The sequence below is a fragment of the Plodia interpunctella genome, chromosome 12 (assembly GCF_027563975.2).
Source record: "Plodia interpunctella isolate USDA-ARS_2022_Savannah chromosome 12, ilPloInte3.2, whole genome shotgun sequence".
Taxonomy (NCBI): Eukaryota; Metazoa; Arthropoda; class Insecta; order Lepidoptera; family Pyralidae; genus Plodia; species Plodia interpunctella.
Genome location: NC_071305.1, coordinates 1,655,497 through 1,681,372, shown reverse-complemented (window position 1 = coordinate 1,681,372; position 25,876 = coordinate 1,655,497). Strand labels below are relative to the sequence as shown.

Here is a 25,876-nt window from a genome sequence, read left to right as displayed (position 1 = left end):
CTGAAAAGAGAGAGAGGGACAAAACAAAGATATACTACTCCAAGCCTAATCAGAGAATTAAATGTTTATTAATAAGGCGGTATAACTATACTACACGTATAAGGTGAAATAGGTGAAATACTTATACTTAATTTTTTCGAATATTGAAAATAGAAAACAGTGGAAAACAAAGTCACTATTTATTTGAGACTAGCTGCGCAATATCGGAATCACAAGTAACCTATGTGTTATACCAGGTTATATTCTACACGTGTATCAAATTTTCTAACAATCTGGTCAGTAGATTTTGCGTGAAAGAGTATCAAACATACACATATACATACATCTTCACAAACTTCCGCATTTATAATATTAGTAGGAATAATCAATTACTGGTTAACATATACCTCTCTCTTTCTCTTATCTGAACATTTTCCCGGTGTCTTCCTCAGCCGTTGAGCATCGGAGCCCAGGATCCAATTTATCTATCATTCTTACTTCATGTATTCCCGATAGCATTCAGAGCTATGGCGCAGTGAAACCCGAGATTTTACATACTTGACGTCAATCCTCTACTAAGGCTATGTATGAAATGTATGGAGTGGTGCTATTCTAGGGCGGAACCACACGCCACACATGTGCGATGTTAACCAACCGGGACGTTTTAACAATCCAATATATCCCGAAGGATATCAGGGTGGCCAGCTACATACAATTGGCAACACAGGCGAGCTCAAGTGCCAAACACTAGTCGCGGGCGATGAACCTTAAATAAGTTGATCGCGTTGAATGATTGGCAATAAATAATTGTTTTTTTTTTATTATTTATGTTCTGTACAATACAAACAAATATTTGGGTTTACTTTCGACTTTTTGAGTTGAAACTGGATACAATACTGGGCGTAAACTAATCTTTGACTTCAGGCACATGAACAAGCGTTTTATTTCTTATCAACGCCCAGCCTAAACCATAGAAGTTATAAACGTGAAATTTGGGCAGTATCTTTAGGTTATTACTTAGTGCTCGGATAAGAAAGTAATTTTCAAAATTCGACCCCCAAAGGGGTAAAAATTGTATGAAAAATAACAAAAATCTTTACTACTTACTTGAAAATTATTTGAAAGTTTGCTACGCAACAAAAATAATGAAACCAGTGGTTCAGGATTTCTTAAAATTTGATCTTTAAGGGTAGTTAAATGAGGGTGAAAAGAAATAACGAATAATCACATTTCAAATTTCGTCGACTAATTATATGAGTAGATACTGTCTACAACACCAAAATATAAATTTTATAATAAATATAAGATTTAATCGGAAATAAGATTTTTTTTTACTTACGTGTTACCATTATTTTGTGTTGTGGTGTTTAATTTTTGGCAATAAATATTCATTCATTCATTAAAATAAATTTTATCAAAAGAAATGGTCCACCTTTTTTTTTATTTCTTTATTTATGTTACAATAATTTATATGAAAAATACAAGCACTACCAACAAAAACCTATATAGGTTTATACGTGGTAAGGTGAGTCACAACTCATTACAAATTTACTCAGTTAATATATAGTTCTTAAGCATTAATTTACATTTGGTTATACTGGTTTCCAAATTAATTATTTGCTCACAAATATTGTTAGGGTATTCATTCAATATAGATGAAAATACTCAGAAAACAGAAAATACTCCCACATTATTTTACCGTGGACATTGTTAACTGAAGATAGGGTATATCTAGGTAAGTATGTTAAGTTGCGCAAACCCGAGCTTCTAGTTTTAAGGAGTTTATTTTTTTTAGGTTTTCACACACAATTTCCATTTTAACTTTATCATATAAGTATATTTATAACTATACAATGCCTAAATAAGTCCGCATCATTAAGTTTATTTTATTTTTTGATAAAAAAATATTTCTAGACTAGATTCTAGACTCTAAATGTTGAATTCAAAATTGTATCCTACACTGGCCAAGTTCTAACAAGTCTAATAAGCGCATGATGGATATCCAAGAGTGATCGTTTCGAACTTTAGTCTTGGCATCGCCACAGCAACCGTATGCCAAATTCTAGCTACTTAGTATTTGTGTTTTAATACAAATGGCATAAAAGGAGTGTTATGTCTTCATGCAGATATTTTGCATACTTTTTTATGTATTCTATGTTTTTATCCGATGCGGAGTAGACAGAGCCAAGAGTTGAAATTCCAGTCGAAACTAGAGGCCACATTTAGCAGTTAAATAGTGGCGGTTTGCTAGCCTATCGCCTACGAGAGAATCTCAAATTTGTAGTACTTTCCCTTTATTAAATTTTTATGATTTGCGCGGGAATAGAAGTAACGCCTTTCTATTTTTTATTTCGCTTTCGGATCAGCTTAAAATACTGATTATATTACATTTCACAAATATTATAAAATATTCGAACGTTTGGATTAGAGTGTGTGATAATTATTACTCAATCACACAAAATCTACTTAACGGATTTTGATGTTTGGTAGACGGGTAGAATATAATCTGAAATAGTATCAACATTGCATCCCTTTGTTCTTTTTTTTTTAAATTCCTAGAAAATCATCCTGCATCACGACATAATAATTATAATAATAATTGTTATTGTAATAATTATGCCGTGTCGTGTCGTCGTTATTAGGCATAATTACGACATTTAGTTTAACGTTAGGTTCTCAAATTAAACAATAAATCTAGTCGAGATTAGACCTGATAGACACATCATTTCAGCGAGACTCGACTAATATTAATTTAGCAAACTTATCGATGAATCTAACATTATCAAATCATTAGCTGAATGGATTAATATTGCTGATCATTTTGTGACCTATTTAATATACTAAGCAATCAATTTAAACAAAGGTCTGAGCCTTTTAGGGCTATGTTTTAAAATCTGAAAATTTCAATCATTGTTGTATATTTATTATTTTGTACCATAATAATTGACTGTAAATTTCTCCTAACTTAATTTAATATTTAAATTTAACACAAAATATGAAAAGTTATTGTATATCATTATCATACTTATTACTTCATAATGTTGATAAGCCAAATTATAATTTTTCTACGATTTCTTTATATGCCGACTCATTTTCATCATCTGAGCCAACACACAAAATTTGTGCAGTATTAAAAAGAAACTCTTTACAATCAAGCAAATCAATCAATTTTGACGTTAACTTAACTTTTTTAAGGTTCAGATTTGTTTTGGCTCACGCTTTTTTGCAAATAAATAAAATTATCTTTTCTTTCTCGCTTTAGATATTCTTAACTTGTATTCAAACGTTCGCGGTGGTTCCATTCAAAATATCCCCAGTTTTTACACCAAGAATAGACCACCGATAAATCCTTTCTTCTCCTGTGACGTCACACGCAGGTAGCACATAAATAACTATCGCAGAATGGCCGCCCGATTCAGAATAACTGAAAAACGGCTCTGAATGGCTATTGTGGTCAACACATTTGTCATTTTTATTTATTCCAAGATCTAGTTGAACGGGGTTATATATATATATTTCTTTCTTCAAATTCTTAATCCGAGGATATATTATGTTCTAAAATAGTCTTGCTAAACAGATTCTTTAACCTAGTATAAACTCCAGCAATTTTTCTAGATTCCTGTTAATTAAGCGTTACATGATTGCATTTGTTTAGTATTTATAAGCATCCAAAATTATAAAAACTTTTCTAACACACTTATATAAAGGTTAAAATTAAGATTATTTTTTTATTGCAGTCTTTCTGCTGAAATTTAACTTGCAAGATTTGATTACAGATAGAACGGAACATGTGAAACTAAATAAAAGCTTGCAAAATTATAAACTGTGTCCAAAATGCTAGCGGACACCGCCAAGTATTGGGTAACAACTCAACTCAACAACTCAACGTATGCTCTTGTCGTAGCACTCGCTCACTCAGAGCGAGTGCTGGGTACAACTCAACTCAACAACTCAACGTATACTCTCGTAGCACTCGCCCACTCAGAGCGAGTGCTGGGTACAACTCAACTCGACAACTCAACGTATTCTCTTGTCGTAGCACTCGCCCACTCAGAGCGAGTGCTGGGTACAACTCAACTCAACAACTCAACGTATACTCTTGTCGTAGCACTCGCCCACTCAGAGCGAGTGCTGGGTACAACTCAACTCAACAACTCAACGTATACTCTCGTAGCACTCGCCCACTCAGAGCGAGTACTACGACGATTGACGACTACGAAATGTTACGACACCTATTATGTGCTACCACTGTACAATCTATGCTATGTTTGGAACGTATTTAATATTGTTTATCATGTTCTTGCAGTCCACATTGAGGAGTTCCGTGTGCCGATCTTGGCTGCACCATAGTCATGCTTAACATAATAATGCATAGAATAATAACAAAATCTTTTTTGTTACTAATAGTAACTAAAGGTTTTATGTCATAAATCCGTTTATGTTTTACATCCAAATATTTCCTCGTAAACATTTCTGATCGTATAGAAACTGAAATATTGAAATCCATGCAATTTTGCAGCCTCCGATGGTCGGGGCAAAATTAGATCAGAATCAAACCCTCCACCCGCGTCATTTATTCAATACAACCCCCTATTGACAGTTCGAAACTAAGGGATAATTCTATATCGCCCCCATTCAGGATCGGTTACGAATAAACGGAAAATTACTGTATTTGTATTCCTGTCGCGCAGGCCCGATTTGGGAAACGGACATTTTGAAAATGTCCCGCTTTAGGCGTTTAGGAGTCGAAGCAATGGTTCAGATAGACCTTTACAGACATTTTTTCGGGTCAAATTTTATAATATATAGTAAATTCTTATATAGCTACAAACTACTGACATTTCGGAAAGACCACTGTTGAAAAGAAATGTTCAAACTCATTTAAACAGTGTTGGTCCCTTTCATGACAAGGGCTTACCATTATTGTTCCTTACATTTTTTTGTTATAACAGTTTTTTGTATAACAAAGTACATAGTCACACGGCACGTTGAAGTGGTGGTTTTTATTGAGACAACATTTTTGAAGTGAAAACTTCTTTGTGCGTTGTGCACTTTTTGTGATGGGCTAAAAATGTTAAACTCGCGTCAGGACACGTGAGCCTGATCGAAAATTCGTAAGTCGTCAAAAATGCACAACGTTCATATTCAAGTTTTCACTTCTGCCGGCACTCCCGGAGTGCAACCAGTTTTTTAAAATTAATTCCACGTCGTATTACTTCTAACCGCTTTGTCCAATATTAATTAGTCATGTCCAATACAAGTGATTAAAATTCTTATAATATATACCTGTATTTTTTAAATGGAAATATTACTATTAATTTTTTTCCCCTATTTTAGGTTGTATTTAAATTCATTAGACTAAAAATAGATATTTCGAAAAAGTCTAGGCATTTCCCACTGACTCATCGATTTCAAACGCGTGCAGAAAATATCGGTATTTTATAACGATATCGTGCGAACTAAAATTGCGCGCCCATAAATTTTACACGATCGCTCTTTGAATCGTGTCAAAAATATCGCGTTGGTTCCTTAGTTCGTTGATTAGTTTTATTTGTATATATATATATATATATATAAGATATATATATATATAAGATCATACATATAAGATATATATATATATATATATATATATATATATATATATATATATATATATATATATATATATATATATATATATATATATATATATATAAGATACTATCTAAAACAAAATAATTTCGCGAAACCAAACCGACAATTTCATCTCATTACTTAAATTTTATGTTAACATACATTGTTATCCGTTTTAAACATAATAATTCAAAAGTTAAAATAGCCTTAATGAGCGCCAATCATCGACGAGAAGTGACTTTTTAAGAAGAAGTTTAACATGACCAGTCTTTTTTATGACTAATCCTCACTATGACTAATCTCCTTCTCGGGTGTACGTTATAACTAACATTTGTATCAGATTTTATTCAAATTGCCTGAAGGCATCTGCCGTGACGTTACGACTTACCGACGTAAATGTAGCTAGTAGTCGCCACACACTAGTGAGTCTAGTAGTCACACTAGTGAGTTTTAACTATCGACCAGTGTGCAGGTTTCGTCACGATGTTTTCCTTCACCGGACCTCCCGATATGTTATGGCCTTTACCACTTAAAATTTAGCAAAATGATGTTTTTCCTTCATTAAATCTGTGTTCTTTATCCAGAGCGTTTGTTTTCTCATGACAACCATTCCATTATAAAACCCATGAAGCGTAAACAAGTAATTAAAATATCAATTACCGGAAGCTGTTTATGTATCCATGAAAAAATATCTAAATTGTTTTTTTTTTTAAATTATTTAGTAAATACAATTTCCCAATATTTTCTTTGGTAATTTTGCGGTATCTCATCTCATCGAGAGTTAGACAGTATTGACAATAGTGAATTTTTTAGAATAGGTTATGTTTTCAGGATATGTATGGCGAGTTTTTTTTTTTGGCAGAAAAGTCTTTCAACGTAACAAATTTTTCACAATTTAATTATCACTACCGAAATTCAAAATTATTTATTCAACTTAGGATTATATATGCATTGCTGACGACAAAATATTACCTAAAATTAAGTCTACTGTCGAAACGGCACAATAAACTTCACCGCAGCCTTTACTCCAAAGAAGTCAAGACGCAAAATGTAGGTATTACAAGTTTACTAGCGAGCCGCCCCTTCGCACGGGTGAATTATGCATATAAATATAAACGTTCCTCTTGAATAACTCCATCTATTAAAAAAACCCGCAAAAGAATCCATTGCGTAGTTTTGAATATCTAAGCATACATAAGGGACCTTTGACTTTAACTTTAACGAGCGCAGAAAAAGGCAAATTACGCTATTTGGTCTAAACATCAGCGCTACGCCGATTAAAATCATCGTTAACTTTGACGTTGCAACTCGCCCTAAGTGGACGAATTTTGACTTTAACATGCAATGGAGAAAATATTACTCAAACAAAAATGTATATAGATTGTTATTGTAAAACTTCCGTGTTTATGTCATATTTAAATAGACGATTACTTGCACGCGAACCATCATTAATTTATGGCCAATTATTAATTATTACTTCAGTACATTTATGTTATAAGAAATTGAAAGCAATTTTTTAATAATTTGCAAGCAAAAAACACTATATTATACATTTGTGTCGCATGAACATAATAAACTAAGGCCCATAGAAAAAAAACGCAAATTATGCCATTTTGTCGAAACGTATGCGCCGCGCCGATTAAAGACAACGTCAAATTTGACCGTGCAACTCGCAGTAGTACTAAAGTACGCACAATCGATGTGATTTTCTTTAAAAAGGGCGTGAAAAGATTTATTCAGGGCTGGCAACGCGCCTGTGACACCCCTAGTGTTCAACAGGTATCATATATTTACTTTTTTAACCACTCACGATTCTAATGTACTGGATTTGTCCAGTAACGAACTCACGAAAAATTGAGGACAGAGGTGTTATTTCAATTCTCACTATCGAATCGATTCGATGTGAGAGGCAGCGAACCAATCACATTGCGCCATTGTGACGCAACGACAACCGCACTGCAATGTGATTGGCTGGTTGCGTCTCACTTGCTCACTCATACACTATATTACCGACAACGTGTAAGCTTAAGGATCCTCTATAAATATGCGTCGATTATTGTTTGTTTTTGCTGTTACTTCATTTCAGTGCTATTATTACATGTCTATGTTGCATGAACACTCACATTTGGAATGCAATGTAAAGTTTTATCGGATATTAGTTTTCAATTTTCCGACCTATCTCATCGGAACGAACGGTGAATAAGAAACATACTATCCGTTTTTGGACTTTCATGTGATCAAAATGGATGTGCTAAAGCTATTTCGAATTATGTGGGGCATGTGGTTCCGTCCTAGAATAGGACCATCTATATTCTACCGTGGATGTCGTATTTTGACTAAGGGACACAGCCTAGGCAACCGATAGGAGAGAATAGCATTGCCATAGATGGTTGACTTTAGACTGACGGCTGGTTCTATAATGACAATCGAATACATATACCTTCAAAAATCAAAATCAGACCAACGGTTCGAAAGTTATCGCGTTACAAAAATACATACATATAAAAAAAATATTTTTGCCAGTTTATTTGTAGATCTCGCTCGCATCGCTCGCTCGGTCAATTATGGAATACTATAATAAAACCTCGTGACGTCTATTAACAAATATTATTTACAAAAATGTCCACACTATTTTATTTAGGCGATATTTTATACAAATAATATACAAAAGTACCTTGTCCGAACTTACAGCTCGCACATGAAACGATCAAATAAAGGTTTTATTTGTTCTTAAATAATGCTATTTGATGCTGAGAGTATGCTTTTGTGATAGTTATGTTATTTTATGTTGTTCTATAATCAATATATAGAGTAAGCAATTGGCTAGACAAAGCAAAATATTTATCACTAGCTCTTTACCCACGGCTTCCCAGGGGTATATAATTATTTTTCCGAGATGAAAGGTACCTTAGGTCCTTCGCCACGCTTCAAAATATATATATGCAAAATTTCAAGTAATTTGGTTGCGTTGATAGAGCATAAAAAGATAACAAACAAACAAAATGACTTATTTTTGCAATTATTTATAACAAGCTATTCCCACGGGAACAGTTATTTTTCCGGGATGAAAGGTACTCAATCCTTCTTCATACTTTAAACTATAGGTATGCAAAATTTGAATTAGAAGACTGGTAAAGTAGAAGAGCGTGAAGAGGTAGTAGCAAACAAACAAACGAAGTTACTTTCATATTTCTAACATTAGTTAGGATTTCAGCGGCCAAAATTTTAGACTGTGCGATAGCATCATCAATGAGTTTTCAAAAGCGTTTTATGCTGGCAACAAATAGATAAGGATAGCACAGAGATGGTTGGCGTAAACGGAATATATGTAATATTTCGTGCACTTTACAATACTTGACACCAGCTATTGCACGCGGCTTCGCCCGCGATAATTTTCCACGGGAACAGTTATTTTTCCGGGGAAAAAATGTAGTCTACATCCTTATAAATACTCTTTATTATATTTATGCGAAATTTCAAGAAGATTGGCTGAGTAGACGATGCGTGAATAGGTAACAAATAAAAAAAAAAATCTAGCATTCATAATACTAGTTAGGTATCCCAGATTGAGTAAAATCTTACAACACTATCTTAAAATAGGCTTATTTTTAGATCAAATAACTTTTCACTTGAAAATTGCAGCTGTAGCAAAGTATAAAGACGAATATAATAATAGAATAAAGCCGTGACACGACTGGCACGAAACACTTCCTTTTGACGTCGGCTAAAGTCAACTCTGGCGTGTTTCCAACCAGTCTGGAGCTTACTCAGCCGAAATCAATTATTACATAGATCACTTACAGATAATTTACCGATGATTCCAGAATTATATCCTCGCAGATTCCTCATCGGAATTATTGATAGTTCGCTGAAATAGTACACGTGTTAAGCATATCTTAACAATAAAATATTAATTAGTAGTCATTTTATCTCTCTCATATTTATTGATTCTCACTCGCTTGTTGCCGGTTGTGTTCGGAGTTGTTACGCTCCGAAACCAGGGATCACCGTAAAAATTAACCTTAAAAGTTTTTATTCTCCGATTTGGGTTAAATTCTTTGAATTACAACGTTAGGTGGGTTGTAAAATAGCGAATTGGAATGACTGACATCAACCTTTCTTGGGAATATTATTGTTGCCTCAGCTGCCTAGACTATGTGTCTCTGAGTCGCCTCTTACGATATCTACAGGAGAATATGGAGTGGTTCAATTGTAGGGTGGAATTACACGCCTCTCCTAAACTTTTGAAGATCATTTATTTTTCATTCCCTAATATTTACATACAGAAAAACCTGGGTGCCGGTTCTACGATAAGTCGTTATAGTGTCTGAATATTAGTTCTTATTGCGTGTCAATAAGATCTACTATTAAAAAACAGTTTTGGGTTAAAGTTAGCAGAATAGACACCCTGACCTACACAGCTCTTTGTCATGTTTTTGAGTTTTCTATTTTTTCTATTTCGTCACCGGGTTTTGGCAGTCGGTAGAGCTATATTTAAATAAATTCTGACAGCATAATTATATATTATTCTTGCATGCAAAATGAAGAAAAGAAATACAAAATTACAGATTTTTTTATTTTAAGCCGACTTTCAATTGAATTCTCTGCAATATCAAGGTCAGCTTCTACTAGATTTATAGTCAATATTATGAACCTCAATGTGCTTCCGTCCTCATAAAATATTATTCGAATTTATCGTTCATCTTTCAAAGCTCCATCTTTTAATCACGGTTCTAACATCAAACTTTAAGTAAACCAATATAAAATTGATTTCCGCTGACCACACAACCTGGAGAACAGCCAAGAACAAAACCGCTGTCCATCCGTGACACTCAATTTTATGACTATTTCTGAGGATGGACAATTTTCTAGAATATATTTAGTTATCATATTTTATCTCAGCGATTTGGTCAAGTCTGCACTCATGTTTATTTATTAAGGGATGCTCCAGAATGAGGGTAGGGGTTTGGTTCTGATAGGTTTATTTGAAACCCGTTTATTTGTTATTGTGTCGTAAATAAAATTATATCAACGTCTTCGTATAGAACTTAGTATTATAAAGTATAAGCTGCGCCCCGGGGCTTCGCTCCTGTGTAAATTTCGGGATAACAATTACCCTATGTGTTATTCCAGGTTATATTCTACACGTGTGACAAATTTCATAACAATCGATGTAATAGATTTTGCGTGAAAGTAACAAACATAAATATAAGCATGATTCCTCACAAACTTTCGCATTTATAATATTAGTGGGATATGTATCTATAAAATAATCTTGTGTTCCACATCTCTATTTTCTTGGATATTGCTTGTAATTATTGAAAAAGTATTTTCAAATGTGGTTAAAGTAAATTGTGACGAAACCTGTGGCGGATATATTTCTGTAAACAATTTGACAAAGTACTTGCAGATACTTTTTCATATTTTAACGAAGCGGGTAACGTATCATTTTCGCTTTCTTTTCGTGTGTATTATAAAAGGCATCTAACATGACTTTTACGACTACCTACCGACATCTAGTGGCAAGTGTTGCTAATAAATACAAATGTCCGAAGGCGATACGTCTTCTGATAAGTATATGCATAGAGTATATGTTTTTTTTTTTCATTTACTATCAAATAATGATTCAAATTACTAACCAGAGCACTCAAAGTTCTTTTCGTTCGCACATCCAAATCTGTAACAAATAATTAATAAACAAATTAATTCTATCATAACAATACTTAACTGTTTATCACGCATTGTTGGTAAACTAATTTTTTATTTGACAACTATAGCTAGATAACTATATATATGATGACCTCGGTGGCGCGGTGGTAAAGTGAGTGCCCCTAAACCGAGAGGTCCCGGGTTCAATCACCGGTCGGGTCATGATGGAAAATGATCTTTTTCTGATTGGCCCGGGTCTTGGATGTTTATCTATATAGGTATTTGTTATAAAATATAGTATCGTTGAGTTAGTATCCCATAACACAAGTCTCGTACTTTGGAGCTAGCTCAATCTGTGTGATTTGTCCTAATATTTATTTAACATGCGTATTCTTACTGAGAAAAATTGCTCTTATCTTATGTTATATTATTATAATTTTTAATAAAAATTTAATAACATATTAGATGGTCAAACAATTTCGCAAACGGCTCGATAAAACAATTTATCTCTTTTTCCATTTAGCACCCATATAATCACGTTCAAATATTTTTTAAGCCCACGCAAATGAGTTTTTGTTCATTAATTCATGTGCAAAATTAAAGGGAATCGATTACTATGGTAATGTATATCGGATTTAAAAGGGTGTTTATTTGGGATGATTGGTTTTGATACGTGTCCGTATATTTAAATACTAATGTTTATCATTTCATTTTGTTCCCTCTCCTATCTGTTGTATGTATGATTTCTGAGTCTGAAACGTAACGTACGAACGTTTCGTCGACAGAATGTTTCGACATCGGGCGTTTGAACGACAGAACCCATCATCTACGTACGATTCGCCGACAGAATAGATGAGACATTTTGTCGGCGAATCGTTCATGATTTCTCAGCTGTAACGTTTCAAAGCCCAGAGTCTTCTTTAAAAATAAAGCTTAAAATATTTGAACATTTAATAGCGATTCACTACCGGCCGCCTGCTTGACGTCATCCCTCTTTGGAATGCCATTACTGTAAGTAATATAGAGAATATAACCTTATATAAGTGTTGTTTAGTTTCTCATAAAGGAAATTAAATTATTTTAATAACATGTGAAGAGTATAAATCTTATTTTCCATTTGTTAAGTGATAGTCACAATATAAGTTCGTAAAATGTTTTGTTTTTAGGTAGGTTTCGTACGACTGCTTAGTTCAAACCCCACTAGTTCACTCGTTGCGGCTGACGTTTTAATGGAGTTGTATCTAATGTGGTCGCAGTCTGACTAGAGTACGCCCAAATCATCTTGTATAGTGGTAAACGCAATTTTTATGAACAATTTCAGTACCAATTTTAAGAAATGCATTTATCGCTATATCTTTATGGTGCGTGTAAAATCGCACATTACGCAATTTTATATCTTAAGGACTGTGAGGGTTTACAGTTCACGTCAAAGTTGATACAGTTGTCAAACATACCAACAAAATAGTAGTAATAGTATGGAAAATAATGGGTGAGGATAAAAAAGGAGCCAAATTAACATACGTAATCTCAGTCATACGTATCACAGAATCAAAGATTTTAGTCATATTTAGTTTGAAATCAGTCAATTAATTGCTGTATTATCACGGTATAACATAAATATATATATATATATATATATTAGGACAAATCACACAGATTGAGCTAGCCCCAAAGTAAGTTCGAGACTTGTGTTATGGGATACCAACTCAACGATACTATATTTTATAACAAATACATATATAGATAAACATCCAAGACCCGGATCAATCAGAAAAAGATATTTTCCATCATGACCGGGGATCGAACCCAGGACCTCTCGGTTCAGTGGCTAGAACTTTACCACTGCGCCACCGAGGTCGTAAAAAAAAATAGCTCCTATCAAGTCCAACTCGAGTCAAGATCTCCCCGCCAAGCCGGATAGACAGTACACCAGAAGTATACGAGTCAGATACAATTAATAATTAAATGCAAAAAAAAATATATCATTATTTATAAAGACGTAATTCGTCGGTTCCAATGCATTCTTACTGTCATAATCAATCAAACATCCAAAACTAACGCCAAAAAAATGCGCGCCTGTTGAATGTTAAAAGCAAAAAATCATTATCAAAGTGGTTATCAATTTTAGATTTGTCTGTACCATTCTAATTCGCAATAATGGAGGTAGCCTGCTCGGATCATAACCGCGAGTAAAAGACCCTTAGGGATGTTTTGGTGCGAAATGTTGTTCTCCAACTAAGAGGTAAAGTAAAATGGAAACGATTCAAGACAGAAGATTGTAATACCTTTATTGTAAGTGGCACAGTCGCCGTATGGGATGCTACTCTGGATGGATCTTTAGGTCGTGGTAATAGCGACGAATTTGCAATGAATTTGGATAGACTAATGTGCTGTTGACTGTACACAAATTCTTACTAAGAAGAAATATAAAAATGACGGACTTATCTCAAGTTGAAAGATTGAAGGACATTGGTAAATTTTTTAATGAAAACTACTTTCTATTTACATTTTCTTTTCTCCTTAAAACTATAATTACTCATTCCTTTTTTATTTTCATATATTTTTTTATTGTGTTGCGGTAAAAATAATAAAAATCAATTGTTTTTAAATTGTAACTAACAAAAGATTTTTATTAATGCAATATATTTTTGGGAAATCACATAAAATATCAAATTGGTTGCGTAAAAAAATACGTACATAAAATATCAAATTTCAGATTAAAAAAAGAAACAACAATTTTTTAAATGGAAGTTTAGGAAGATAGATCGCTAAAATTTTTCAAAATGTATCTCATCTAGAATTTGAACCTCCAAACACGCAGTATGTTAGCTTGTGGCCCTAAAATAAAGATCATGTTTTACGAACCCAGGATTCGACCCCACTTATACTCGTAGCTTGATTGGGAACGCTTATCAGATTCTGCGTGTTCCAATTGCCTTTTTACAAAATCCATTTTGGATATTTTCCGTTTCGTATTCTGTTTGTTTGATTTACATCTATACATATATAACTCTTGCGTTGCTGAGTGACTGACTGACAGACAACGCACAGCCGAAACTGCTGGGCGTAGAAAGCTGAATTTGGTGTGTGGGTTCCTAGGACAGTGTAGGGGAGCAAAAAGAGATTTCCTGAAATTCCCACGCGAAACGGATTTTTACTCACATATGAAGTTGTGGGAAAAAGCTAGTTTATTTATATAGCAAATTCATTTCATTGTGTGACTGAGTTTAAATTTTTTAATTAGGTATTTATTTTTTATATCTTTTAAATGCTTTTTTTGGAATTTCATTTTGGTCAGAAACATATAGTCAAGAACCTTGCAAGTTCCAGACTATATTTTTCTTCATTAAAACCAAGTGCCAAAATTACATATGAAATTCACAGAATTCGAACCAGGGATCATCCGATCAATAGACGGACGATTTAGCCATTGGCCCACTACCGCTTTATAGACTAACATAATAAATAGACAAAACTCAACGGCCCACACTAAGCACAAAGCTTGCGAGTCCCATTGATAGAAACGGACACAACACACCCATAACCGCATGGTAGGGAATCGAACTCAGGACCGCAAGGTAGCGGACAGACATGGTGAGTATTACGCCACATGGGTCGTCATATAGTAGTTACCTAGTAACAGTTGTCAACTATGGACTGGGTTCGTTAACTAAGTTTTCTATTAGTTTAGGATTTACTAACTTAATTTGAAAGCTTATTTTAGCTAAAACATTTGTAAAGCTTTGAATATTAAATATTTTTAGAAAGTTTCAATGTTAATGGGCAGTGATTAGATCTACAAAATATTGCTTCTAAAAATCTTAAGTAGTTAATCAGTATTTGAAATTGATCTTACACTGCAATCCATATACTAGTATTATAAATGCATCCCAAATAATATAAGGACAAATCAAACAGAAAGTAAGTCGAGATTTGTGTTATGGGAAACTAACTCAACTATACTATATTTTATAACAAATACATATATAAACATTCAAGACCCGGGCCGGGGTCGAACCCGGGACCTCTCGGTCCAGGCAAGCACTTTACCACTGCGCCACCGAGGTCGTCAAGATAAATCCTAATATATAAGTTTGTTTCTTCGTTAATGTCTCAATTCTTCACGCTCAGATAATGATAAAATTATATCTGATTATAATTTAAATTACTTCATTAGCGATTTACATACCCAACACCAATAAATCAAATAAGCCGATATTTGTGTAATTATATAGGCTGGTATTTGTGTAAGCATGTTCTGGTTTAAATGCCTAAATTATTGTTACATTTACCAAATCAATCTAACGCAAGCAATTTTAGAGCATACCATTAATGTAATACGCAGCATTTTTGCTTCATACGTGTGGTATTCTCAAATCTAGTTCAATACGTATGTGAAATTCAATTGTGAATTAGATATTACAGGAACAGATGCTAGCTTTGATTTAGTAATTAAACACATTCGTCCCATATATCATGGTAAATATGCAAATCTATTTCCTGTGAAGTTAGGTAGAGGCTAGAATTTTCACGGATTAACTACTTTTAAATGTTCGCGTTGCATAATTAGTTTTGTGACGATACTTGGCAGAAAACTGATATGGCGGTACAAGATTCTACCGGGCAGACGTCGTCGCCATATATAGCGAGATACGGCGAGTCAGTTGCCCAGTCCATTGTAACAAGGTCCGATACGTATGGGAAACAAGAAAGGTATGTGCGCGTTTAATATATATAATTTTCACGGTTTTCCTTCATTATTTTTTCGCTTTTTGCGCAGGACTCACCTGCTCAGACCTGCGTGCGCTCCACACACACAGAGAGTGACCACAAAGTACATTGGTGCTTTACCAATCTTGTGCTCTCTCTCATCATTATGGTTCCTGGTTGTGTTCGGGCCTGTGACTCCCTGGGGTCAGCGTAAAAATAACCTAAAGAATTTGAAGATTCAGCTGTGATTTTATCAGGCTGACGTTAACCCTCTTTGTGAATACTATTGTTACCTAAGTTTCGTACGACATCCACGGGAAGAAATAGAGGGCGGAAGCACACGCTATCCGATTCTTGTGCTATTTACCTCAAATAAATTACCAAGCGCTAAGCATAAACTTTAAAAAGTTGCACAACAATAAAAGACTACAATATAAACATAGAGTGGGTTACAGATTAAACGTTAACTTTAACCTACGCAAAAAATCGCAAAGTGAGCCGTTTTGTATAAACGTCAGCGGCGCGCAGGTTTTAGTCGACGTCAAAGTTGATAACTTCCCCTCACCCTTACCTTGCCATTAATTCGCGGTAATTGAAGGCATTTTCTTAAAATAAAACTAATTTTGAACTATGCTAATTTTAAGCCAAAAGCTAACTAAACTATTCATTTACTGTCTTGGGTCTTGGACGCTGATCTATATGTATATTTGTTATAAATATAGTATCGTTGAGTTAGTATCCTATAACACAAGTCTCGAACTTACTTTGGTAACTGTAAGATTACACAAAAACATATAATCAAACCGCTAGCCAATCACTAATGTATAATGTATTTTTAAACAAACAGAACATGTATGTTTAGTATCAATATGTTATTATTTACGTACGGTGTGTTGCACCAGTGACGTTAACTTTAAATGCAAAGTGCCCCAAAATCAACGTCAAAGTTGATGGTGCGACTCACCCTAAATCTTATTACCAGCTTGTCCGTTAACATATTTTTCGTGTTTATTGTTCTTAGAAACAAAAACAACTAATGTAACATGAGCTGCCGATTTCTTTCTTTTCGTAAACGTTTAAACGCTTGTAAAGATTTTCTGAAGCTGGTTTTGTAAGTTATGTTTAAGTACAAGAGCCCCCCGTCGCTTGGTTTACGAGAGCAGTATTGCTCGAGTTTTATTCGTGTTTCATTCGTTTTAGTTGCAAGAAAAAATATTCCATTCCCTTTTTTGTGGCGAATTGCTATTGTTTAGCGCGGAGAGCTTTAAAAAGAGTTCCGACTGACTTTAAATATTCTTGGGAATTATATTATTGGCTATCAGTTGCGAAGGCTTTGTCGCCTCGTACGACATCCACGGGAGGATGGAGTGGTCCTATCCTAGGGCGGAACCACACACCACCTTTGCCTATATTGCTAAGAACTGGTAACATATGAGAGGTTCAGCTCATTTTTTACACTTACATATTCGGTGGGATCACAATTTCCCGTTCCAATTGTCCTTCTGCGTGCGTGCAATAAATTATACCCGATGAACCATTGATGTATATTTGGCTAGATACCACATCCGTACAACTTACTGTAGGATATTATGCGGTGATCTTGGATGGAGAGTGTCCCATTTATCTAATTGCGATGTTCGGGCGGCGTAGTATTCTACTGTTAGAATGACTACTAGAATTTCATTGCGAGAAATAATAAGTACAATTTAAATTTTCTCTTAAAAAATGTGCTTATGGCAAAGAATTAATTCAGCAATGGTGTGAGTACTGAATCAATTCTTTGACTTGAAAATTATGCTCATTGACGCAATCGCCATTGCTTGCAAATTTTATGGAATTTGTACAGTTGACACAAAATGATAGAGCAATATCGAATAGCACAAAAAAATTTGGTGAATTATTTCATTTACTTTGTAAAAATATAGAGCACACTTATTTAAAATAACAAGGAATGAAGGAGTGCCTTTTTGTGTATGGAAAAATCTAAAGCTTACTCATAAACAAATGTAAATGAAAATTTAGATTTAAACAGAAATTGAATAGGATTAGGTATATGTGAGCTAAGTCACTTCCAAATCCGAAGCAGCCTTATGTCAGTCGTAGACAAAACAATGCATAGTTACAGCTATGTTTTAATTTTTTTTGTAGGCATATTAGGCTCAGCGCCATAGCATGGGGTATCTAGACTATTATAACTCAACGAGACGAACCCACTCAGATTACTAGCGAAGGGTTCTTGGCAGAAACCATAAAAATTGCAAAGGCAATAATGTACTCTGATTATAGTAATTTATTCATACGAATGTCATGTTATATACGTTTTATTTTCATATTAAGCTGGTAATTTATTTGTTCTTTGTTCACTTTTTTTTTCTATATATATACGTCTACACACTACTACAATCAACATATTTTTTTCTATAATCTTAGCATTTTTCTAGATTCTTCCTTAGACACCCTTAGTATACTACTAAATGACAACAATTTCAAAAATGACAACAACTACAAAAATGACATTTTTGTACTTATTTGGTACTAATACTTAGTTGTTCGCCGCGAACGTAGACCTCGCGAATACATTTTTTTTTTTTACAAAATTGTGAATATTTCAAAAACCACTTAACCAATTTTGATGCTCCACGAACATAAAAATTCCATTGGCTTATCCTATATACCTTTCAAATTCCAACAAAATCGAACCAACGGTTCGAAAGTTATCGCGTTACAAATATACATACATACAAAAAACGTATTTTTGCCCAAAGTGTGGTGTGTGAGACAATTACATGTACTCAAGTTGACCATGAAACTGACAATGTGAAATACCATGGCAGAGGAAAATTTACTCTGTTACTGAATGTAACTAATAGCCACAGTAGTATACTAATATCGTAATGTTTCAGGTAGAGTGGACTATAAGTTGGCAGCCCACGTGGGTCGAGCATGAAATTGACTCAGCCCTTTCGATTGCCGTAGTCGTGGTAAATTGGATGTGATTTCTATTTCAATGGGTTTTGATTTATGTATTAGAGTATTAATATCCTTTTAAGTGTATCAATAGTTCGTAAACTGCTTAGGTTAAATGTACGTACGTACATACCTACTGATAAATTGAAATAGTTAGGCATGTACATGACTGTAAACACGTTGTTTTCCTGGACAACTTTAGTGCTTGTGTAAATTGGGGCCAAAAATCTTGTACATTCGCCATATTAGGCTATATCTGTCTTATTTCATCAAAATATGCTCAAAAGTTGAAATAAACAAACAATATCACTATTTATAAAAAAAATATGGACGAACCGTTACGTAAACAAAGACCACAGTCTAAATTAAAAACGTAATTTATTTTTATTTACAAGAGCATTATAATAAATCTCTGAAAATTTTCCTGTTCTAACGCGCTGGTTAAAACCATTTTATTTTTACTTTTTCGCCCATATCTTGAAGCAATGGTTACATAAAATTTAATGCATTCTGAAGCGAAGTCGATAATATTATAAGCTGTTAGAAATACCACAACAGATTTACGTCCACACTAAGTAACGGGTCGGTGTACAAAGCGAAACAACGCTACGCGATGTAACATTATAGCGTATTATAGTATACAATAATAGAACTGTTAGTCCCTGGGAGCAAAGACCTAGTGTCCAGAAATATTTTAGTCTTGTCTAAGCACCAATCTACCACACGATATACGGATACCACACGATATTGGATTAGATTTATACATACGAGTATACTTCTTGACCTTTTTTCTACTCATAAGGGTCGGAAAAGTATGTTAATTATTTCCATTTAACTGTGTCACTTGCTATTTCACACAACACTCCCTTCTTATTCATATATTTCTTTGATGCAATCTATCCTATTCATGGGTTTTCCTCTATTTTTTAACTTCTATTGTTAGCAACTTATATTGTGGACAGAAAATTAAACGTCTTGTCGCACTGCGTCGTGATTATACATTGAATTTATAGCTTAGTTGTAATTATTTAACTATCAGTTTGTGTGTCCAATAGGTGGTCAACAAACAGAAAATGAATAATTTCATTTTAAAAAATGTAATTATATTAATGTCAATGCATATGATCCGAGCAGCAAGGTTTCATGAAGAATACAAAAAAATATGAGTGATTTTTGAATTTAACCATTTGATCGCATGGTTGGTCATATCCGTGTAAATACCTCTAATAGCGAATGACCCACAATATGATAGTGAATAACCCTAACGATGCGCGGACAATCGGAGAGGAACGACTCAATCCATTGAACTTCTGTTACGTTGATCTCACTGAGTTAGAATTTTATATGCATAAATTAATATACAGAGTTTTATAATTAACATAGTTTTATACATTGAAACACATGTAACTTTATTCTATATTTCGCGGGAAGACCCCGAAATATAAATAAATAAATAACTTATACTATGATTCAGTGGGCGTAAAAAATGGCTAGCAGTGGCGTACCTATCTAGAGGGTGGCAAATAACCACAACCCAGCCAAAAGGGGCTTAGAAATTTCTCGCGTAGGATATAGGCTGACAGTCTAGTTACCCAGCTCAAAACGATAGACATACACACTGGACAGACAGACAGACTGGAAGACCACTCCAGTCTAACGTCTATCCCATACATAAGGTCAGAACTAAAGAGACGATTCTGAATTTTTATCTTTTATCTAAGCGTTTTATCATTTTCTTACTCGACCATGATTGTCATTTAATGTTGATACTATATTTGCAATGATGTCATGATATTATAATGATATTTTTCTCATCTCCGCACATTTAGCGTTGGAAGCTGTGATGCCGTGAAAAAAGTAACCTTGAAATTTTAAAGTTTCGACTGTGATTTTACAACATACTGCCTACCTGTCAACTAAACGTGGGAATGTTATTGTTACCTATCAGTGCCCCTTGGTGATCTCGACGACATCCACGATAAGATATGGAATGGTCCTTTTCTAGAGCGGAACGACGTGCACGAAATTTATACTATTATTATAAAGAGGTAACCGAAACTACCGAACCGATTTCAAAAATTCTTTCACCATTAGAAAGGTACATTATCCAAGATTGCTATAGGCTACATTTTATCTCAAAATTCCTACGAGAGCGAAGCCCCGGGCAACATCTAGTGTTATTATAATTATATCACATGAATTCAAACCTAATCCCACTAATATAATAAGACGAAAATTCGTGAGTGTGTTTGTTACTTCTTCACGCTCAAACGGCTGGGCCAATTTATATAAAATTCGTTATTGAGATAGCTGATACCTTGGATTAACACACAAGATACTTTTTATCCCGAAAGCATGGGACTCCCGTAGGATTTGGTCAAAAATTCTAATAATCAATGGCGCTTCATAAAGTAGATGGCGCTAATGAGCATAAAAATAAAAAAAATTAAGTATTTATTGAAAATAATTACAACGAACAATAAGCGACGGGGTGTAGCTACATTTTAATCCTGTAAATATATTAAAACAAAAACGATTCGGTCCACTACAACGAGCATTACAATAAAAGGTTCGATTGCGGTGAAAATTAACATGGCGGAAAGAGTCAGTACACGGGATTTACTTGAGGGCGGCCCTAGTTTATTCAACACTGGGCTATTGGCCAACTTGACGCCCCCAATAAGTTCACAATACCACTGGACTGAGAAGGGTAATTAGGTTTTGTGGTCTTCTGTTCTGGTATCATCATTTTCAGCGTACAGCCCACGCCTGGTTTTCGTTTCTTTTTATTCTTCCTACGGGCCTGTGCCCGTCTCATCTACCCAAAATTGTTTGGGTAGATGAGACCGCTGCTCAGACATTGGTCTGACCAGCGGTATGATAGTTTTCAAATTCTGTTCCATCAATTGCAATTACAATTATTATTACAATTGGAATTATTATTATAATTACAATTATTTATTTCACGAAAAATAATTACATGCATATAATTAATCAATCAATGGCTTCTTTTCTAGACAAGTGTCTCGCTTATTATTTATTTAACTGCGTAATTAATCTACCTACATCTGCGATCTTTACACAACATCGAATTTCAATATTTGGTATACGATCAAGTGTAATATAAAAGGCCAACGGAGCCCCCATTGATTTTGCGCCCGGGTGAGTCTTACCCCTTACCACTAGTAGGGCCATCCCTGGATTTACTGAATTTAAATGACTTTGGTAAAGCTCGCATAAGCTTTTCCGGTGATATATGGTTAAAAATGGTTCCATTGTAAATGCATATCGTAAAACACTCCTTTCTTTTGGTAGTCTGGGTGACTTAATAGTTAAATTTTGTGAGAACTGAGTCTCTGTCACACTATTACAATATGATACGTTGGTATACAAACTCGTAAAGCTTCATTACAACAAGAACTGGGGACCATTTGATCACAGGACGGCTCAAGGCGATAACTCTCGCCATATCACATGTTTCTTTGATTTTTTGCAAAAATTATAGTAATGTTTTAAAATATTATTACTTATGTGGCATAAGTAAAAATTAGTGTAGTTAAGTATTACAGTTTTCCATTGCATGATATCCACAAAATTCCTTTTAGACTATAGTGACCACATTGTACTATAGAAAACTATAATATTTTCTTAATGTAGTGTGGTAATTTATATAAATTTATTTTTTATTTTTGCACAGAGAAACAAAAAAAAAAGCAGCTGGGACCTTTTGGTCGTCTTAACCGCTGGTCCACCGCTTCGTAAGAATGAAAGAATTAACCTATATATAGTATAAATATACCTATTCATACAGAGAATCGCCACAAACTCCAGCCCTTTGTGCAACACATAGAAACAGCTCCTCTTAACGACAAGAACTTAGCGAGACTTAGGGCGAGAAGTGTGCTCGAGGTAAAAACTCCGTCGGGGCTCCTTAAGGAGATTTCACCTTTCTCTAGGATTTTAATTAAATTTTGTAGAAAAATCTCACATTTTCCCGCGCAGTGCTTTCAATAGAAATTTTTCCGTTGAATATTTTTATTTAATATTTCGAATTCTGTACGAGTTTGAAATTCTTGATCGTCGCTATTTAATTACAACGTGATTAATATTTAGTTATATAAAAAGAGCTGCAGCTACATGGTTTGCTTTACGAATAAGTGTTTGCTGCACACAAATTGATACAATAAGATCTCATTTTTTTACTGTCAAAAACCGATACAGATGCAGTACTTCGAACCACAAGGTCTACTCATATTATATCTTAAATAACTTGTCCAGTGCGTATTCGATGGAAGTGCAGAAGAAATAATAATTGTTTTTTTGTGCGATTTTTTCGTTATCCACGAATGTATGTTCGTTTTTCGAATTGGAATAACAATTCGATTCAAACAATGAGTTAATTTTTTTTTATTTGTCTTTCATAAATAAGTAAGAATGGCCAGTATTTTTTTACTATTATTAAAATTTACATCTTTATCTAGTGTTATACGCCTACGTATGCTAATATTTAAAGGGTCAAGAGAGAATTTAAATTCTTACTATCGTCAACTAACAGTTTTAGCCAAGACTCAGAATTGTACAAAGTATAAAGCAATAATGGTATTAAGGGGCTCACCCGGGACTTAATTGCTTTAATTCCGGTTGCCTAAATGTGAACTTAACGGCGCGTACCGAGGCGAAACTGTAGGGGCCCAAGTGCACACTTTCATACATACATTTCGTGCAAATTACAGTCACGTAGCTAGCTTATCTGTGGCTAGCTTATCTGTCAATGTCTCTTTTGAGCACTGTTTATTCCATTGCTATGGCTATTTTTCAACAACTAATCAAATCAGATTTTTCCAGTGTGAAAAATAAAATTTTATATCGAGCTTGTATGACAGCGTTACGCTTAGTAATGTGATATTTTTGGAGAATCGAGGAATATTTTTTTATTCTTTAATCAGATCGAAAAAAAAATGTGAGTTTGTATGACTGTTTGAGGCAGGCAATCTCCGAAACTACCGAACCGATTTCAAAAATTCTTTCACCATTAGAAAGGTACATTATACAAGATTAAGTTATATTTTACCTCAAAATTCCCACGGGAGCGAAGTCCCGGGCAACATCTAGTTAATTGATATAATGGATGAATCTTTTTGCGTTTTGTTTTCTACAAAGTTACTGTCACCGATTATTTACTTAGATATAAGTATCAATATAAATAGTTAATGCTAAAGACCATGCGATGTGGAGAAGAAAAAGTATAATAGTGGATCCAGGCTCCGTAGATTATAGTTTGAGGAAGAAACCAGGAAAATTCTCAGAAATTAGAGATAGTAGGATTGCACAACATATGACGCTGGTTAGAATAACGAAGTAACTATTATTAAATTTATTTTTACGACACAGTTATAAAGAAAAACTGGTGACAAAGAGTGTAAATTACGCATAAATTCTCAACAACAACAAAACATTGTAACTGGTGATAAAGGGAACGGTGTGCAGGCTCCCTTATAAAGGAGTTTGGATGAAAGCAAGTAGCACTATAGTTCTTCCTTCCTTAATCTTATTGGCGATATTTTTTGCGGAGTCCAGATGGGGAACGTTCGGAGAAAAATGGCCGAGATACCAGGATATCCGTTTTATAGCCGTTTACCTTACAACTGGATGATAAGTTGTATTTGTTACTATATATTTTAATAAGGCAAAATGATATGGTTAGACTCCTTAAAAACTCAATTAATCTTTTTTAAATATCGAAAGACGTCGGTGCGATGAGGCATGGGCCTAAAGGCGAAAATTTACATATCAATAGCTTGCATTCCAACTAACGGTACGCGCTATGTACTGGCATATGTATAAATGATCTGTCATGCCTGGTAGCTGGCATAGAAATCCACAGCTGCACACTGATTGATTCCTATTAACTTGTGTGTGAAATGGAGAATTCAATGGCAAACCACTTCATTAATAATGCCAAGAAAGTTGTTATGCGTGTTTCATTCCACGTAACAACCACGACCCTCAGCCATGAGGAATACGACTATGAAGAATGCTATATGTCATCATGTAATTTAAGAGCGAGGCTCTTGTCAGCGGAGTTACTTCCATTGTTCTCTCTCCAAAGCCAACTCCTTCACTTCTCGATACGAGACGACACACACTTTTTCTTTAATATGTTTGGTATCAACCAGTGCGCAGGTTTCCTTACGATGTCTTAACCATTACACCACCACCGCTTCAACCATTCATAGAATTGACATTGATCACAGTACAGATTAATGATTTTAAAGTATGATAGTAAAACTGATTCTTGTCTTTGTTAAAATTTGAAAAATAACAATGACGCGCGGCCGCAGCGTTCGAAACGCTCGGAGATCCAACCGATTCAAATTTGTGTACAGAACGACATGAAAGTACGTCCTGACACAAGTCCAAGTGCTGGCAAGACCGAACTAGCATTAAGTGGATGACATTTACGTAAATAATCGGAAAAAGGCAAAGGGAAGACGCGCGTCAACGTCCAAACATGTTCAGCTTTTTTTAGACATCAGGAAGTAAATCGACGAGAAAATATATGTTTGCTTATCTTTTATCTTTTTGCTTAGGAAATATTGACATGATTCGAACATGCTCATCCGTGTGTAAAGTAGAAAAAGCCAATGTTTTGTAGGTATTTTTGAACTATGCTACCGAAAGAATTAAGGCGAATTGTCTAAAAAATTTGTTGTTAATTGAAAATTCCATTCTGTCTAGGTCAAAATGAGTATTTACTTATTATTTACTAGCGCCGCGTCCCGGCTTCGCTAGAGTGAAACCATCATATAGTAAAACTATATATTTATTAAAAAATCGTGCATCGAAATCCGTAGATACAAGGATACATGAGACCGACAGACAGCGGGAAGCGATATTGTATACTATTTGATCATGTACTTTATTGTGTACTTACATTGTTATATTACTGAAAGAA

At 34.4% G+C, this 25,876-nt stretch overlaps 1 protein-coding gene across 5 annotated transcripts in view; it reads right to left on the bottom strand.

Annotated features, from left to right (window-relative positions):
* Nucleotides 1–25,876, bottom strand: part of LOC128674064 (connectin-like) — a 235,357-nt gene that overhangs the window by 14,035 nt on the left and 195,446 nt on the right. For 4 of the 5 annotated variants that reach the window (XM_053752352.1, XM_064436282.1, XM_064436283.1 and 1 more), the window contains one exon: nt 11,235–11,272. The exons of the other annotated variant lie outside the window; for it this stretch is intronic. The gene's annotated coding sequence lies outside the window, so the exon portion shown is untranslated. The remainder of the gene's footprint in view (nt 1–11,234; nt 11,273–25,876) is intronic. 5 annotated transcript variants of the gene reach the window in all.